Genomic DNA, 18,178 nt, shown 5'->3' on the forward strand with positions numbered 1-18,178 from the left:
TTCCTGGTTTCAGTATGTTACAAAGTGTATTGTTCAACGGTTTTCGTAATTGAAGAATAAAAGTAAATATACCATTAAATTCTGCTGAATTTGTTGAAAAAAATTAAAAAGAATAAAGTCAGTCTTTCTTTTCTGATAAGTAGGCATCATTTGATGTAGTTTTGTTGTTTATTAAAGTCCCGATGGATTTGTTTTTTGTTTTTAATTTCGCGCAAAGCTATACGAGGGCTATCTGCGCTAGCCGTCTCTACTTTAGCAGTGTAAGACTACAGGGAAGGCAGCTAGTCATCACCATCTACCGCCAACTCCTGGGCTACTCTTTTACCAACGAATAGTGTGATTGACCGTATCATTATAACACCCCCATGGCTGAAAGGGCAAACGTATTTGGTGTGACGGGAACTCGAACCCACGATCCTCGGATTAAGAGCCGAGCACCTTAACCAACTGGCCATCCCGGGTCGTCTCGATGGAAGATGCTATTAATTGTTTTCACTATAGATTAGTTCAAACTTCAATTTCTCCAATCATGATTGTTGACCTTATTAATGAGAGTGTGTTAAAAATTCTTTTTTCACAATTAATGAAATGTATTACGAACAGAACGTTGAATCGGCTATGGCTCTTTCTTCACTCCTATGTGACATTTATATGGATAATTTCGAACGTGTTGCCTTTTATAATGTTTTTTTTCAAAACCTGTTGGGTTAGATTTGTTAATGACACGTTCTTGGTTTAGCGGCATAGAGATAATGATTTAAAAACATCTGCTGATAATTATTTAAACAGTGTTGGTCCTTCTAAACCTAATCAGTTTACGTATGAGACTAAACAAGGCAACTGTTTATCGTTTTTAGATGTACTTCTTAAAAGAATTAATAATGGAACTACTGTAATAACTGTTTATTAGAATAATGTTCAGTCTTTATGCCGCCGTATCAAAAATCATGTCACCAATTTATTAAAAAGTAGCAATTTCTCATACTTTTATAAATAGACTATTTAAAATTTGTTTCGATTCTACTAATTTGGAAAACAAATTCAATTATATAAAAAGCATTGTTAATGACAGAGTTTATGATGCTAATATAACTGAATGTTAATGCATAGAAAATACAATTCAATTTTTATCAATGTACTAAATTAAACAGCGTATACGATAATAAAATCAATAGTACAGTAATATTACCATATATACAAGGTGTGAAAAGCCAAATCGTCAGTGTATTCAGATAATATAATTTTATTACTATTTTCAAACCATTTAAGTAAATTAAAAACAATAGTTATTGGAATTAAAAATAAAGAAAGCCATTTTAGAGTAAAAATGAAATTTGGTCTAAATGTAAATATATTTGTCAAACGTAACGTAATTTGAAATATCGTCTTATTGAACATAAAAGTTATGAACGTAATAATCAGATACTAATTTCTCTTTTCTGCTAAACATATTTTTGGAATAAGCCATTCGATACAATGGCATGAAACAATAATTTTTAAACAAGCCTAACATTTAAACTGAATTGAATATTATGAAATGAATAGAAATTTGAGCTGTAAAATGAACAATTCTTTGTTAAATAGAAATGAAGACTTAGCTGATGATAATGCAAAGTTTTGGAGAGAAATATTGATTTCTTATACTCAATTCTCATAATGAGTTAAACCCTTTTCTTACCAAACTACCTAGTTGTCATGTAGGTTTTTACTCCTGATGATTGGCCAGCCGATTAAGGTGCTTGACTCGTAATTTGAGGGTCGCGGTTTCGAATCCCCATCGCACCAAACATGCTCACCCTTTCACGCCATGGGGGCGTTATAATGTCACGTTCAATCTCACTATTCGTTGGTAAAAGAGTAGCCCAAGAGTTGGCGGTGGGTGGTGATGACTAGCTGCCTAAATTAGGTACGGCCAGCGCAGATAGTCCTTGTGTAGCTTTGCGTTTAAATTCAAAAGAAACAAAGCGTTATAAGAAGTAAATAGCTTGATTACAGTATTTATCTTACTTATCTCTGGAATTTTAAGAAAACCTTCAACGTTAGCATCTTTGGATTGTTGTAATGTTTTAGATTTTTCTGAAGTACTAATTCTGGGATTTTAGTTCCTGCCAAGATTTCTTCATTCTCTATCGTTCTCCCGTTAAGTAGTCTAACAAAGCAAACTAATGATCAGACAACACATTCATCTTTCAGTTGTGTATCGCCCGAGTGTTTGTCTTAAGCCGTCTTTGTTGGAAGACTGAATACGTTAATGATTTGAAAATAGCTTAAGATTTTAAACATAATAATAGTACACATATAAATCAGGCCTTTTTTTGAAAGCAAGTGAAAATATTAGAGTTTAAAAGACTTTTTTTCTAGTTGAAAAAACATACCGTAGGAAATCGATAAACATTTTGAACAAACTTTTCTAATTAATCAGTTTTTCATGACCCGTCTTTGTTAATTAAGTACTAATAAAATGACCATTAGTCCCTTGCATACAATAATGAAACGCATAAGTCTACAAATATTGTTTACAGAGTAAATTTTAAGCTTTGATGTATTTTGTTTTTGAAACAATAAACAGAAATCACACTTTGCCATATCCGAATGTGAAAAATAAAATTAATATTTTTATTTTCATGATTCGTATTAAAGCAATAAGTTTTTCAAGTACATCTTACCATTGCTCGAGGTCCTATGCTAAATTAGCCGGATATTTTCCCCTATCGGTTAGTTGCCACATGTTTCAGTCAAGATTCTAGCTCTTTCCACACTCAAAATGCTTAAAAGTGATTTTTGATTTTGATTTCAAATTGCTGACAAGACTTCCTAGCTGTCCGTTTTGTTTGAAGACAGTAAAAAGTTAGCTGTGCCGAAACTTTTGTAGTAAAAACAAAACACTGGATCGCATGTAACCAAATACTGAACCCACGTTTATGCGTTTCTTCTCTGTTGAAAAGCTGCGAGTATAATATATGTTGGGTGTTTCCTTCCGTTGTCGTATTAAGAAATGTTAACCGTCTACAAGAACTATCATACACTTGGACGATTTTTAGCCATTTGGCTCAGTTGCCCAAATGAAATACTCACGTATTTTTTTCTTTTTGTCCTCTTTCCATTTTTATAATTCTTTTATCACAAAATTCTGTGGTTTTTTAACTTCTGAGGCAAAGTAACAGGAAATTACAGGAGGTTTTTCATTACTTCTAACAGCACTAATTTCTTCATATCTTGTAATGGTAATCTTTTCAGTTTCCTTTAATGTACATCTTGTTTCAGAACATTAAGAAAATTTGTTTTTGATTTTCGCACAAAACTACATGAGGATTATCTGCGTCAGCTGTCCATAATTTAGCAGCGTAAGCCCACCGCCAACTCACGGGCTACTCTTTTAATAAACAGTAATGGGAGTGACCGTCACATTATAATGCCCCACGGATGAAAGGGCGGGCATCTTTGGTGTGACATGGATTCGAGCCCACGACCCTCAGGTTACAAGTCTAGTGCTTTAACCACCTGGCCAGGCCAGGGATTTTTGAAAAAGACATATTTTATTTTTTTGCTTTGCTTTTCTGATATTTAGTATTAGAAATCTTCAACCAGTAATCTTTTCTTAAGTTCACTACTTAAGCTATTTAACTTGGTAGCAGTTTTAGATATTTACAGATTTAGACGATATATTTTCGAGCATATTTTTATTGCCTGATCTCCTTTAAAAACTACTTGTTGTTTGTTGAGCATATCCAAACTTTAACATCTTGTGATAAAATCTGAACACTACCCTCGCACCTCTATAAGCTAACCACAACAGATGTACTCAGGAAAAACGTAACAAGATAAACTATAATACGAATTAATATCGACTTAAACAAATACATTTATTGAAACATTGTTTTTATTTTGTAGCCCTACACGGCTGATTACTTTTCTGAAAAACACGGGCCTCTTTGTAGACTTGTGTGAGAGTGAAATCGACAAATATTAAACGTGGTAAAGTGTCAGTTGTTAACGTATGCATAGATTCGGTTAAACATAGCATGCAAACGCAGCTGTCTATATTATACACAATTTAATATAATTGGGTTAACTCTGAGATTAAAGCTGTTTTTAAACATTGTGGCGGTGAGCAACAATGTTTTTTAGCTACTCAAACATTTGTCTTAGTCTCACACATATAAAGACAAGTCATACACATTCATCAAAAATAGATTTTGAGTAATTCAAAAGAATCTGGTATTAGCATGTATAACCTTTTTTTGAATGAATATAGAATGTTATTATCTTATAAAATGCACGATCGTAAAGCACTAATAAGTTAATAACTTGCAGGTCCATTGAGTGATATCAAGTCGTTAAAATCCATGATCTTAGAGTACCAGTAAGTTGATAAAATGTATGGCTTAAGAGTATTAAAAACTAATAAGATAATGTAATGCTAGACACCAGAGTATTAACATGTTAATAGCATGCAGCACCTGAGAGTATTAAAATTCTAAAATCAAGGACCCTAAATTATTAATAAAGTAATAAAATGTCAGGCATTAAAGTATAACAAATATAATAAAACGCATGAATTTAGAGTATTAGAAAATAGTAAGATAATAAAATGCTAGACATTATAGTATTTATAGTATTAGTAAGTTAATAAAATGCACGACTTTAGGGTATTAGTAAGTTAACTAAATTTAAGACTCTAAAGTTAATAGAATGCAGGACCCTAGAGTATTAGTATGTTAATAAAAAGTAAAACCCGAGAGAATTAGTGTGTTAGTGAAGTGCAAGACCTTAGACTATTAGTAAGATAATAAAACGTAGAGTCTTAACTGTATTGGTAAGTTAATAAAATACAAGAGACCAGTGTATTATCAAGTTAATGTAATACAGAATCTCTCCTAATTAGTTTATACAATACAGTAGTTTGTTATTGACTAAACACTACCAATATTTCTTGATACCCAAAAATTACTATCTTAGTATTTATTTTTCATTTATTATACATTTATACTGTCTATTGTTTTGTCCTTGCACGTGCTATACTATAACTAGTTTCCACACACTGTTTTAACTTGTTGAATTAGTTGGTCTATATCATTATGTTGTGTACCACACTTAACAAAATACAATGTGACGAATATTTGTTTTCTTCTCACGAAGAAACAATGCAACGCTAATAAAATCGATTCAGAAAGAAATCGCCAGCTATATCAGTGATTCGTGTAAACTTTCAAACGTTTCGCTAGAGTATTTTGTACTATCATATGAATAGTTCAGGCATTGTGTAAAGAAACTTTAAATCTCATCTTGAAACTATAAACCATGATTTTAAGATCTATACGACAATTCAAGTTTATGTTTGTTTCTTTAAGGATAAGCACAAATCTATACAATGGACCATCTATGCTTTCTGTTGTAAATCCGCAGATATATCGCTGTGCCGATGCGGGGCTAGCTCCACGTTTTTACCGTCACCGACACGTGGGCAGCAACAAACTATTATCTTAAGCGTGAAATTTAAATTTTGGATTCTTCATGTGCAGAAATTTCTAAGCCTAAATCTCTTAAATATTTATTGTTCATACCCTTGTTTTAGTTTTTGACAAAAAAAAGAAAGAAAAGAAGGCTGCCAAATCAGACAGTAAGCGTCACTTCACTTTATACTCATAACAAATATTTCACCATGAATAATAAATACACTTTGGTACATGAATTCAGCGTCAATGTTATTATTTTCTACTGTAGTTCTTCGCACTTCTGTCGTAATCTATCAGCCTAAGAATGCTTGTAGATTCTTAGAGAAGAACGCCACACACACACACAGTTTACATACCACTTCAGCACGGTATACTTCTGAGATGCTCTCACGGTAGTAGCAAAGGAAGTAAAATGTTCATTTTAAGCTTGGGAATTTAAAAGATTCGAACCAGGTGTAATTTCTGAGCACTGAGATTTGTGATAAAACGTTACACTCCGTAATGAATATCTCCGAACCCCTAACTGCCGAATTTGTAATTATTATTTTTAAGCGATGTGTAAACTAAGGTTGATTTGCTTTCGTTGATGTATATTATTATAGCTAGTTGAATTTTGTAAAATGACTACTACTAACCTTTTGGAAACATAATGTAAAATGAATATCCGGATTTTAATTTTTTTTCTGTTTCCTGAGAAAGGGGGAGTGAAAAAAGAGAGTTTGGTTTGGCTTGAATTTCGCACAAAGCTACACAAGAGCTATCTGCGCTAGCCGTCCCTAATTTAACAGTGTAAGACAAGAGGGAAGGCAGCTAGTCACAACCACCCACCACCAACTCTTGGGCTATCTTTTATCAAAGAATAGTGTGATTGACCGACAAATTATAACGTCCTCAGGGCTAAAAGGGTAAGCTCGTTTAATGTGACGGGAATTTGAACCCACGAACGTCAGATTACGAGTCGAGCGGCTTAATCACCTGACCACGCCAGGTCAGTTTGTTGTTAAGCACAAAATTACATAATGAGCTCTACAGGTACGGAACCCAAGTTTCTGATTTTTCTTAGTGCCATATGGCTACAGGCTGACCACCAACTTACTCAACGACTTCGAGACTTGTTTCACAGATTTACTTATTTTAAAAATAACATCTTTTTACTGGTCTCTCAGTGGGACAACGGTAAACTCACGGACATAAAATTCGGTGATCGATTGACCGCGGTGGACACAACAGATATCTCAATGATAAACAAACAAATAATTCTCCGGCGTTCTTCAGCTCAACAGGTTCATGTGTATAGTATTTCTTTCTGTATTTCAACGTTAAGCCAATTCATTTTATAACTAATAATATATAGGTGTTAATACCTCAAAAACAGGTGATATCAAGTATTTTTACTTAGTAATTACATACGTTTACTTTGTAAACAATGATATATGGTTGTTCGTATATCAAAATTAAAGACAGTAGTACGTTTTCATGTTAAACATGCCTTTTTTCTAAATAACAATAGTTGTTTGTATATAATATGCTAGTGAGTGAGGCTTATTTTCTTCTACATAGTAAACATGTTTACTTTCTAAACAGTAATATATAACTTTCTCGTTTGTTTGTGTCGGATATCTGGACAAAACTCAACAGTCGTTCCTAATTCTGTACTGTTAGATGAGAGAGAAAGCAACCAGTGAACAGCAATTACGAACAATTCGTATGCTACTTTGATCGAACCACGAACCCTTGAATTCCTAGGCCAGTCTGCTAAACAACTAGGCAACGTCCATACATCTGCATCTGAAACATTTGTATTACCCATTCTTTTTCCACAAATGAAATGACATTGCTACTTTGTTGAATGTAATATAATATTTATCAGTGTAACCAATACCGATAACTGATATGGTTTTTTTTTTATGCAGGTGAAACTATTTTACTTTTACAAGGTAAAAAAAAAAACCGTATTCAACTGGCGTAAGAAACTCTGCGTTTCTGTACTTCATGTTATAATTGACTTAAATAGGAATACCGTCGTTTGTGGATTTTCCGTAAAGAAAAAAAAACACTGTTCAAGTTAATTTAATGGTTTGTTCAATCTGAGGTTTAATTCCGAAAGGCCTCGAACTTTGACTGAATTGATACACTTCCGTTTCCAAGTGGAAACGAGTCTTCTGGCTATACACTCTGCTAAAGTAATTTGATGGTAGCTGTTGCTCTTGTTTCTATCTTATCAAGTAAGTAACAAGGAACGTGGAAGAGTATATACAAAAACAAACACACTTCAATCTTTGACTGGAGGGGTTAGGAATATTATTCAACACATAATCCAGTTTCACAACATAAGAATTCTCTCCAGCTGGAAGTTATCCTTTACTTTAACACCGGAATTAGCACAAAGTGCAACTAATTTCATGAAATATACCTGAGTTTGCTTTAATTATTTAATTTATTATCGAGACTGTATAAAAGAGGACATTACATAGATAAAGGCACATAGATGATATTTCAAGTAAACGTACATCAGAAAGTTGGTGAGAGCAAACTTAACTTTCTCCTTTATTTTTCACTTTTATACATCGATGTTAATGAGAAGCTGTCCGGTGCTCTCACTGTGTGTCTCTCACATCGTAAACACTTAGTTCTAATTTGAATCCACACATACATACAAAAGGATCGCAGAGTGTTACAGTTACAAACATTGTTCTATGAGAAGCTTGCTAAGGTCTCACATCTTTACCTGCTCGGGAGCTAACACTAGCTTTGAATAGCTGGCACATATTGTTCTTCCAATACAAACGCAGATACACCTTTGTTAAATACTGTTTGTAAATACAACACCAGCTACATTCTCATAAGTGATTTCGATAGTATGCATATCGCGTTTTGATATAAAAGAAACCAACGCTAATAATCGTAGGTTTCAAACACTTTGAATTTAACTATAGAATGTACAATTCTAAATGATTCAACACCTATACATGCATCATATGATAGATACTATACCAGTAACATTCTTCAACATAGGTCTTGATTCGAATAACGACCACTTACTGATCATGTGTGTCTCCGATATCGACCTACTAAAACAGCCAAATTCAAACAGAAAAAAAAAGTTAATTAGAGTAAAGCAAGCTCGTCAGGTTATGAAACAAATGACGACACACTACTCCCAAACTCTGTTATAGACTATGCTGAGGGGCCATCACAAATAGAACTTACTGTCAACAAACTAATGCCAAACTCTGTCACAACCTGCTGAGGTACCATCACAAATAGCTTTTACTGCCGACAAACTACTGCCAAACTATATTATAGAATATGCTGAGGGACCGTTACAAATAGAACTTACAGCCAAACAATTACCGGTTCCCTTATAACTTAAGCAAATAAATCAGTTTCGAAATTTACATATGTTACAAATAAACAACATAACATTAAATAATGTTGCCAGTACACAAGGTATCCATTGATGAAAACGGATATAAACATATTACGCAGCAAAATTCTCATTGAAATACATCAGCTTAAAGAAATACATTGGGACGCCTTTTGTTCCCAGCTTAACAATCAAAATAACCCTAAAGGATTTTGGACAAAAATGAAATGTTTTTTGCTTATATGACAAAAATATCGTACATACCAACATTTATAACTAAAACCGAATTGACACATACAAATAAAGGAAAAGAAGAGGTGTTTAGAATAAAATTACAAAACATTTTAAAAACACTCAATAATCCCCAAATGAACATTCGTTTCTATAACTAAGTAAAAGTAACACGTAAAGTTAATTAATAGTACCTACAAACCACAATTCTCTACATATATTACTAACGCTATATTCACACTACAATGAGGGTTTGATCACGGCGCCGCTCACCGAGTACCTAAAGTATTTACAGTAGCGAAGGCGATACAGTATATTAAATCAACAAAAACAAAGTTTCAGGAGATGATGGCGTATAGTATATTTTCCTCTATAAAAAGGTACCCAGAGATTGTTTGAACATCCAACAGCACTGTTCAATCTATAATCAAACTCTGGATACATTCCGCTCTTTTGTAAGTCAGCAAATACTCTTCATGTTGTAGAGTAAGAGAGAAAACAACAGCTAATAAGCCGGAAAGTTATCAAACATTCAGGCTGATCAGCTGTACAGGTTACAGACTATCTACATTTCTAGACGTCACATCCAAATGGTTTAAAAACTTCGATAAACAAAAGACAATATTTAAACTCATTGAAACAACAGTAGACAGTTTTCATAAAAACGAATGAACTATTGCCTGTTTTCTTCTCGATATAGAGAAAGTTTTCGACACAGTATGGAGCAGTGTTCTAATATTCCGCATGGTGGAAATGAAACTATTGCGATTTATTATTTACTGACTATCCAACTTTCTGGAAAATAGATAATGTATAGTATACGTGGAGGGCACCTACTCAGAGTATTTTATTTCTCAGGAAGGCGTCCTCCAGGGGTGGTTAGCAATATACCTTTTACAGATACAAATGCTGGTTTTGTTTCGCAATTTGCTGATGATGTGACAGTCTGGAAGAGTTCCTCCCATATCCTCTATAGCTCCAAATCTACAACCCTGATTGAACACAACGATCAAATACTATGAAATATATACAAAGAGAATAAACATTCCTAAAACCAAAGTAGCACTGTTTATTAAATAAATTAAAACTAGTAGGTCCGAGTTATATTTGCACAGAGCTCTTGTCTAGACTCCCACAAAATGTTTAGGATTGATTCAAGATTCTAAATTACAGTGGGACAAACATATAGATGAAATCCGAAACAGAACTGGCAACGTACAATGTATCTTAGGAATCTGCCAGACAAAAATAATGAAACATCAGCTAACTGTAACAGATGGATAAAGTATTGTTTTCGGTGAGAATATGAACAAATGTCGAACATCACGTTAGTGTTGCAACAACAGACCTTCCGAACTATTGCTTTAATCAATGTGCACTCCTAGCGACAGGAATCAGAACTATTAATCAACTTGCTTTGTTATACGCTGGTCACCAGGGCCTACCATACTTTAATGAACACTTTTTGTGATTGTGTACCAAGATAAATTGCGTTTAGCTGCTATTCTTTAACACAGAAGCTGTAAAAATCATGCACCTTGTTAGGATGATACTTTAATGAATGGTTTTAAATAAAATTATGAAGAAAATCAAAATCAAACAATATCGAATGGAAGAACGTAAGCGATTATGCTTGCGTGATGTTTAAGCACAAACGTGGTCTAGGAATAACTTGTTCATCTTTATATCGAAGAAAAGAAAAACTTTAAGAGCATTTCCCAATATTAATATAAAACTTATTCACCGATATATACCTTGACCGCTAATTTACGTTATAAGTTTGAACAGTAAATCTTGTTAATTTCAATGAATAAACGTAAGTCAGTAGATTAACAGTTACGATATATCGCAACCATACTGAGAATCTTATATCATTTGGAAAAAAAAGATATTTAGTAAACCTAAAAAGACGATTGTACCTTTTACAGCGACTTATTGTCAAAGTGGACATATTGATATTTCATTCTTTAATACACAGTTAAAACAAAGAGTAGAAGATAAAAATGAAAATATATATAGATTATCAAATAATATCGAAAAAAATTAAGGCAGATTTTTTCATTTGTGATAAAAGTGCTTTATATAATATAGGTTCTATTAACTCTACGAAAAATAAAGAAAATAATTGATGTTTTTTTCGTTATTAATTTATTTAACTAAAAATCAAGAAATGTAATTTACATTTTAGAAAGTGTAAACTGTGATGAATTCTATATTAATAAAACAGTAATTTGATATTAAAGATAATGTGCATATTGCATGTAGATTTTCCGATAAACGTCCACTGTATTCCAGTAAATATTTTATTGAATATATTATAAACAGATGTAAGAAAATAAAAAAGAAACATATTTACATCTGTAAATATAAAAGATCAATATAAGAAAACAGCTTCATAAATAATAGAGGTAAGAGAGAAGAAATAATAATAGTTGAGTAGAATCAGTTAGAATTGTGCAAAGATTACAAGTGCTATTAGGAATCGTAGAAATAAAGGCTAATTTTCACTGAGCACAGTTATAAGATAGAATAGATGTTAACGTTGAACAAGCACAGCATTAGTGTTAAAACGTAGATTAATCTTACTGACCATGATATTAGTTAATTTTCGCTGAAATACGTTTTTCTTAGCACAATGTTAGTTTTAAAAATTAATGGTTAGTGTGAAATTTTAGATTAATTTTACTGACCGTGATATTAGTTAATTTTCGCTGAAATACGTTTTTCTCAGGACAATGTTAGTTTTGAAAATTAATGGTTAGTGTGAAATTTTAGATTATTTTTACTGACCATGATATTAGTTAATTTTCGCTGAAATACGTTTTTCTCAGGACAATGTTAGTTTTGAAAATTAATGGTTTGTGTTAAAATTTAGATTAATTTTACTGACTATAATATTAGTTAGTTTTCAATGAGCACAGCATTAATATAAAGTAAAGGTTACTTTTTACTCGGTCCCTTACTGGTACAGCAGTAAGTCTACAGGATTATAACGCTATAATTAGGGGTTTGATTCCCTTCTGTGTACATAGTAGCTAGCTCGATGTGGCTTTACTAAAAAACGAAACATACAAGCATCAGTGCAACTGTTAAAAATATATTTTTGTCCCGCACTGGTACAGCGGCAAGCCTACGGACTTAGCACATAGCCCGAGTGGCTTTGCTATAATTAAATACACTGTTTTACTCATTACGTTGTCATTGTTGAAATAAAAATAATATTCATATAGTAGAAATGGCTGACACGAGTACTAAAACTAAAATCCATTATTTAAAATACATAAAACAAGTAACAACGTTTCGACCTCCTTAATTCATCATTATTCTTAATCTGATGATGACCAAAGGAGGTCGAAACGTTGTTATTTATTTTGCGTTTTTAAAGAAACGTTTTTAATACTATATCAACCAACTCCACTATATATATATTTCAAGCGTGATCTTGGTTATCGTGAAAGATAATTTTTATTGGGTACAGTGTTAAGGCAAAATAATGGTTAATTTTTACTAAATGCATGTGAATGGATAATAAAAAGTTAATCTTTACTGAACACATTGTAAGTAATGCAATACGCTTTGCCGTAAGTTGCATGGATTCATGTTGAACACAACAAACAAAAGATGAAAACCTTTCGCACCTCGCTTGTACAGTGGTAAGACTACGGATTTATAACGCGAAAATCAGGGGTTCGATTCCCTTTGTGGGCTCAGCAGAGAGCCCGATGTGGCTTTGCCATAAAAAAAAAATTATTTAAAAGAGTCTATGTCTTCACGTACGAAAATAGTCTATCTGGTTACCATGTATCACAAAAATAGCCATACAGTATAGTTTTAATTACAAAAAACTCTGGCGTAAGGATGTCACATTAAAAACACAGTTCCCTTCCCTGCAGCTTTCCATAATCCATTTAGTGTTCGAGGGCTGGTAATAATAATTGAAAAAGATTAATCTGAATTGGATAAAGGTTATAAGTTTTACTAGGAATCAAGAAAATGAAGCTAAAGTGAGTAAAGTGGATTTGTAATAAATTTGTAAAGATTCTGGAAATAAGTTGTTTTTCTGTAATAAAATAAGAATGTGTTATTCAACTAAAGTTTTGATCTAAAGAAAATCCATAAAGGAATAGAAAACAAGAGAAAGTGTATTCTGTAAGCTTAAGTTAATTTAGCGTTGAAAATATTTTAATCCATTTAACTTATACAATGATTGTATTCATGTATGCATATTATGGTACTTATTTTTAGTTAAAAATTTATTTAAAGTTTTTTATACGACTGTCTGAAACATTACACCTTGTGGAGTGATCTTTGAAGTTAGAAAGCTGGTTGAATGTTAATAATGTCATAAGAAGTTAAAAATTAATAAAGAAAATAAGAATTTAATGGTTCAAATACTGTTGTGTTTAATATACGTATATATATGTTTCGTAAAATCTCTAAAATAATTAATTATATATAAAAATTGTACCTTATTTTATACTAACCTCACAAGGAAATTAATTAAGGAGGTGGGGTCTGACCATTGGATGAGCAGTTTTCGTTATCGAAATTGCTTAAATCAGGTGCATGCACTATCGTTGACTTAAACATAGAAATTAGTAAATCAAAAATTTAAAAACTTCAAATTTGTTTTACAATTGAACGGGCCTATAACCTGAAGCGTATTAAACTGGAGCACTTGCATCTAATGATTAACGTTCGTATGGGAACGAAACGTATTTCATCCAATTAAAACAGAACACTTTCGCTACACCGTACCTTCACGCTAACGAACATTTGAAAATATAATTCTCTCATTATCAACCAATGTCATATGTATCTGACTCTGTTTGTGTATCTCATTTAGCAGTAATTGCTGTTCGCGATGAAATCAATTACGCAATGAAGAGGGCCGATTTTATACTGCATCACATGTCAAACGCTTCCATTAGTCAGTTTCCTGATGGGCTGATGAATATAAATCGACGGGCTGAAAATGCATTGTTCAGTGAAACTAATAGTAATAATAATAAATGGAGCACACGAAGGTTTTCTCTGCCGTTTCCGTCACGCGTGGATTGATGTTCCTATTGACATATTTGGAATGCAAGGACTGACATATTTGCTTCACGCGCATCTAACACCAATCATCATATTTAACACGTTGAAAAAAATACTCGTAAAAAAAGCAGTCACATGTACGTACGTTCGTTCTTCTCGAAAGAAAAAAAATCTTTAATAACTGAAATATGAATTTTGTATGTAATATTAGCAATCAGTTTCAGTAATTTTTAAAATTACTAAACAATTTGATATTTATTGCACTATTTTACACAAGCAACATATTGTTAAAAGCCTATATAATTAAAATATTTAAAAAATTAAAAAGCGACTGAGTAGTTAAAAAAACGTTGCTTCTCCCTTTGACTTTGCAAGTGGGTAGGTCTTCAAATGTTAATTTTTGCAGCTGCTCAGCGACAGGGTAGGCTAAGACAACGTAGCAGAAAGAGAGATGAAATACTGTACAGTGTGATACGTTTTTGTCAGGCACTATTTCAAGCAGAATTTGAAGTCGCTGCGTTTAATGGCAAACCAAATACGTCAAACTGATAATGAGGTACAGAGAAACTAGGAGAATTTAATACTTTTACTGTTTATTATCGAGATGAAGAAAAATACACACACAGTTAAAAACTGTGATGATTTCAGTCTTACATGGGCGTTTGGTAACACTCTAAGCATCAGAATCATGACAAACAAATTTTTTAATAATCTCGGCTCTATTATGGTTTATCTACTTAAGGTTAGATGTATCTTAAAATCTCTTATGCCATATGTATTATTTTATAATTAAAAATAAAATGTGATAATTACGAAAACAGCACTGTGGATCTTCACAATGCATAACTACCTAATAAATACAGCTGTTTCAATTGATAACTATATGCATTAGGAAACAGAAGTCACAGATGAACCATGCTGAAACACTGACGATGCAGGGAGGGCTAGCTGTTTTCGATATCAAACGCTTTTATACAAATAGACCTTTAGCTTGCTTGAAGTTTTGTATTGTATTTTTCGTCCTCTCCTATTCTGTAACTTATGAGAATTTGCTGTTTTGAAAGTAATTTTCTCGAAGTTTACCATTAATACCAATAACTTCTTTATACCAATTTGTAAGGAAGTTTATTTAAAATGCTCACATTTAGAACTAGTTATGCTCAGCAACTTACCTCTAATGATAGTAATATACCATACAGTTTTCATTTCCAGCTACTGTACAAAACTGTTAGTCACCTACCTAGTCCCATGGAGACAATAGCTTTCTAGTACTTTTCTTACGTGCTAATGTAATTACGCTGTTGCTTTTGTGTTACTTTCCGCCACTTGGTGGCCATTTTAGTTCTAACGTGAGCCATTAAATATATGTACTGTGTGCATTTTGAAGTTTTCATGTGTATGAAAACAGACGTAAATTAACACAAGGGGATTTGAATGGAAAATGACATCGTTTTACAGTATTTTTATTTACATGAAAGTTATTTCGTTTTGTCCAACACATTTTGTGTACATATACGTACATATATATATATATTAAAAATCTTGAATATGCAGATCAACGAGTTACGTGACAACCACAGTCGATATAATGTTGTAGTGGAGCGGTATGTATCGGAACCGCATGCTGACATTGTTTGGTGTTTCTTAGGTAGGGCAATGTTACCTAGAACTAATCGCTTTTGAGAAGGGTATGAAATAGTTCTTTTCGACAAAAAATATTCATACTTTCAGATGTTAAAGGGGTTTACAATTTCCAAGACCGGGATATCCATTATATTTAGTGGTTTAAGGAATCACACGAATATGGATCGACTTGGAGTACCAGGACCGCATATAAAGACACTTGACAAGTCGTACTCTGTTTCAAGCAAAGTGCAGGATATTGTAATAGATAAAAGTCCATGAACACAAAAATTAGTACCAACACCAATTCACGAGTCACAGGCAATACAGTCCAAAGTGATCTCCATCTGGAAAGGCGACATAAGTTTCTTCCACTATCTATATTTTCAACTGTCACATACCTCAAGTAACTGAAGAATGAAATGGATAGCTATGTTATTTTATATGAAGAATACCAGTTAAGACACGTGTCTCAGCTTCTAAGGATTTGTCTGGTATCAAACCACAGAACTGGGATGGAAGCTGTCCCTCTCGTACACTAGGAGCATTGTGGAGGAGTGTGTTTTGAATACGAGAGCCTTATGACAGAGCCTTTTGCAATGGAAATTACATTGCACAATTACTGCCAAGGTTTAAGGTTGTAAGAGGATGCATGACTGGATAGATGAACATGGACTGTAACAATTGGTGAGGTTCCAAATTCGTTTTAATATAGTTTTCAGCTTCTATATTTAATGTATGTATATGTATATACCATGCTATTGAATTTTTAATTTCGTAAGTTGAGCTTTATGCTTGAAATATTTCGATATAATACATTCATATATTTGAAGTGACGCTACAATCACTCCAAATAGTTTACTGTTTTATATTTGTAATTAATATTTTTACGACATTTTTGCTGTGATCCTGTAATTACATAACTCTGTTCTGTGAATGCTCGCATTTCGTTGTAAGAATGTACTGAGCGTCTAAGTACATTGCATAACGCTAAAGCGCTTGACTACACACTGAAGTTCAAAGAACGGATCAGTGACCTACTCAGAAGGGATCAGAAACTCCACTGATTGTGTGCATCTCGGGAAACTCTTAGAGACGAAATGTAATTTCAGTGGTGTAGTAAATATTGCTAGAGAAAAAAGGACGTACCATGTTATGATTTTTGAAGATCTTAGTTACCCTAAGAAAGTGAATAAAATATAAGATCTACAAATCGTTTGCAAAAGGGGTCCATGGAAGACAAGCTCTACGAATCTTGTGAAAATCACAGAAGAAATAGTTTTGAAAGGAAATTCTTAGGTAAAATTATTACCATAATAAAAAATTGTTCTCTCACATTTATGAAGAGACTTAGCCAGAATATGCACCAGAATTTCATGTGTTACTCTCACTGTGTCTGATTACTTGTTACGCTATTTCTTCTACTGTCATGTGAAGTTTTAACATTACGTAAATATGAAACTGCAATATGGAGGTGAAGGTATAAGCTACTGTTGAATTGTATATTAAAGCAACAACATTTTTAGTGAAACAGTGAAGCGTAAATATTATAGATGGGAATAGAAACAAGTTATACTGTTCATAAATACGATGCTTTTCGTTATTGGACATAAACATTCCAAAACTAATATACAATAGGTATATGTATATCAGTATATACTTTTGTTAATATTAGGAAAAATGTGAAACCATTCATTTTGAACATACAGTATAAAAAATTTGACAGAATTGTTCAACATTTCTTAGATGTCAACTCATGAGGAGTATCATTTTTAACTTTTTTTTTCACTGATGTTTCACTTGTTAACGCACCCATGAAAAAAAATAAAAAAATAAACATACATATGAGATAAAACAATACCATGAAATACTAGGAAAATACATGGACATATAGATCTTCAATATGTGGACCAAATTTAAAAGTTTTTATACTGTAAGAAAAGGCATAATAAAGTAGCTCTTAATTTAAGATAACTTGCTTATTTTAAAAAATAACTAAAGCCTTACCTATTACTTCAGAAAACATAACTGTATTAATTTAAACCAATGTTTTGCCTTAACGTCTACAACGGGACAAACAGCATAATATATGTGTGCTTTAAATAGTATAATATTGTCTCTTAACATGTACTTTCAAACTTTTGAATTTGAAGTCCCACCCCTTATGGTGGCTTTATGTACAACAGTATAATTTAGCAATAATGATATTTGTTTACTCTTGCGTGAAGCTCATTTCGCTCTTCGTTGACTCATATTACTTTGAAATCTTTGGAATAGGCCTAAAATAAATTAGGAAGTTCTTTATTTCTCTTGACGAAGGCGCAGTGGTGAAACGTTGGATTAAGAATAAAAACAGCTATGTTTTCTGGAGTAATATATGGTGTTTTATGCATTTTCTAACAATGAATACAAATCTACATTCCACAACCAACTTTAAATTGTCATAATAACGTGTTTTTTT

General features: G+C 32.6%; 1 protein-coding gene across 1 annotated transcript in view; it reads left to right on the top strand.

Annotated features, from left to right (window-relative positions):
• LOC143249267 (uncharacterized) overlaps positions 1–18,178 on the top strand; it is a 50,066-nt gene that overhangs the window by 29,066 nt on the left and 2,822 nt on the right. The window lies entirely within an intron of this gene.

Source organism: Tachypleus tridentatus, chromosome 4 (genome assembly GCF_004210375.1).
Source record: "Tachypleus tridentatus isolate NWPU-2018 chromosome 4, ASM421037v1, whole genome shotgun sequence".
Lineage (NCBI taxonomy): Eukaryota > Metazoa > Arthropoda > Merostomata > Xiphosura > Limulidae > Tachypleus > Tachypleus tridentatus.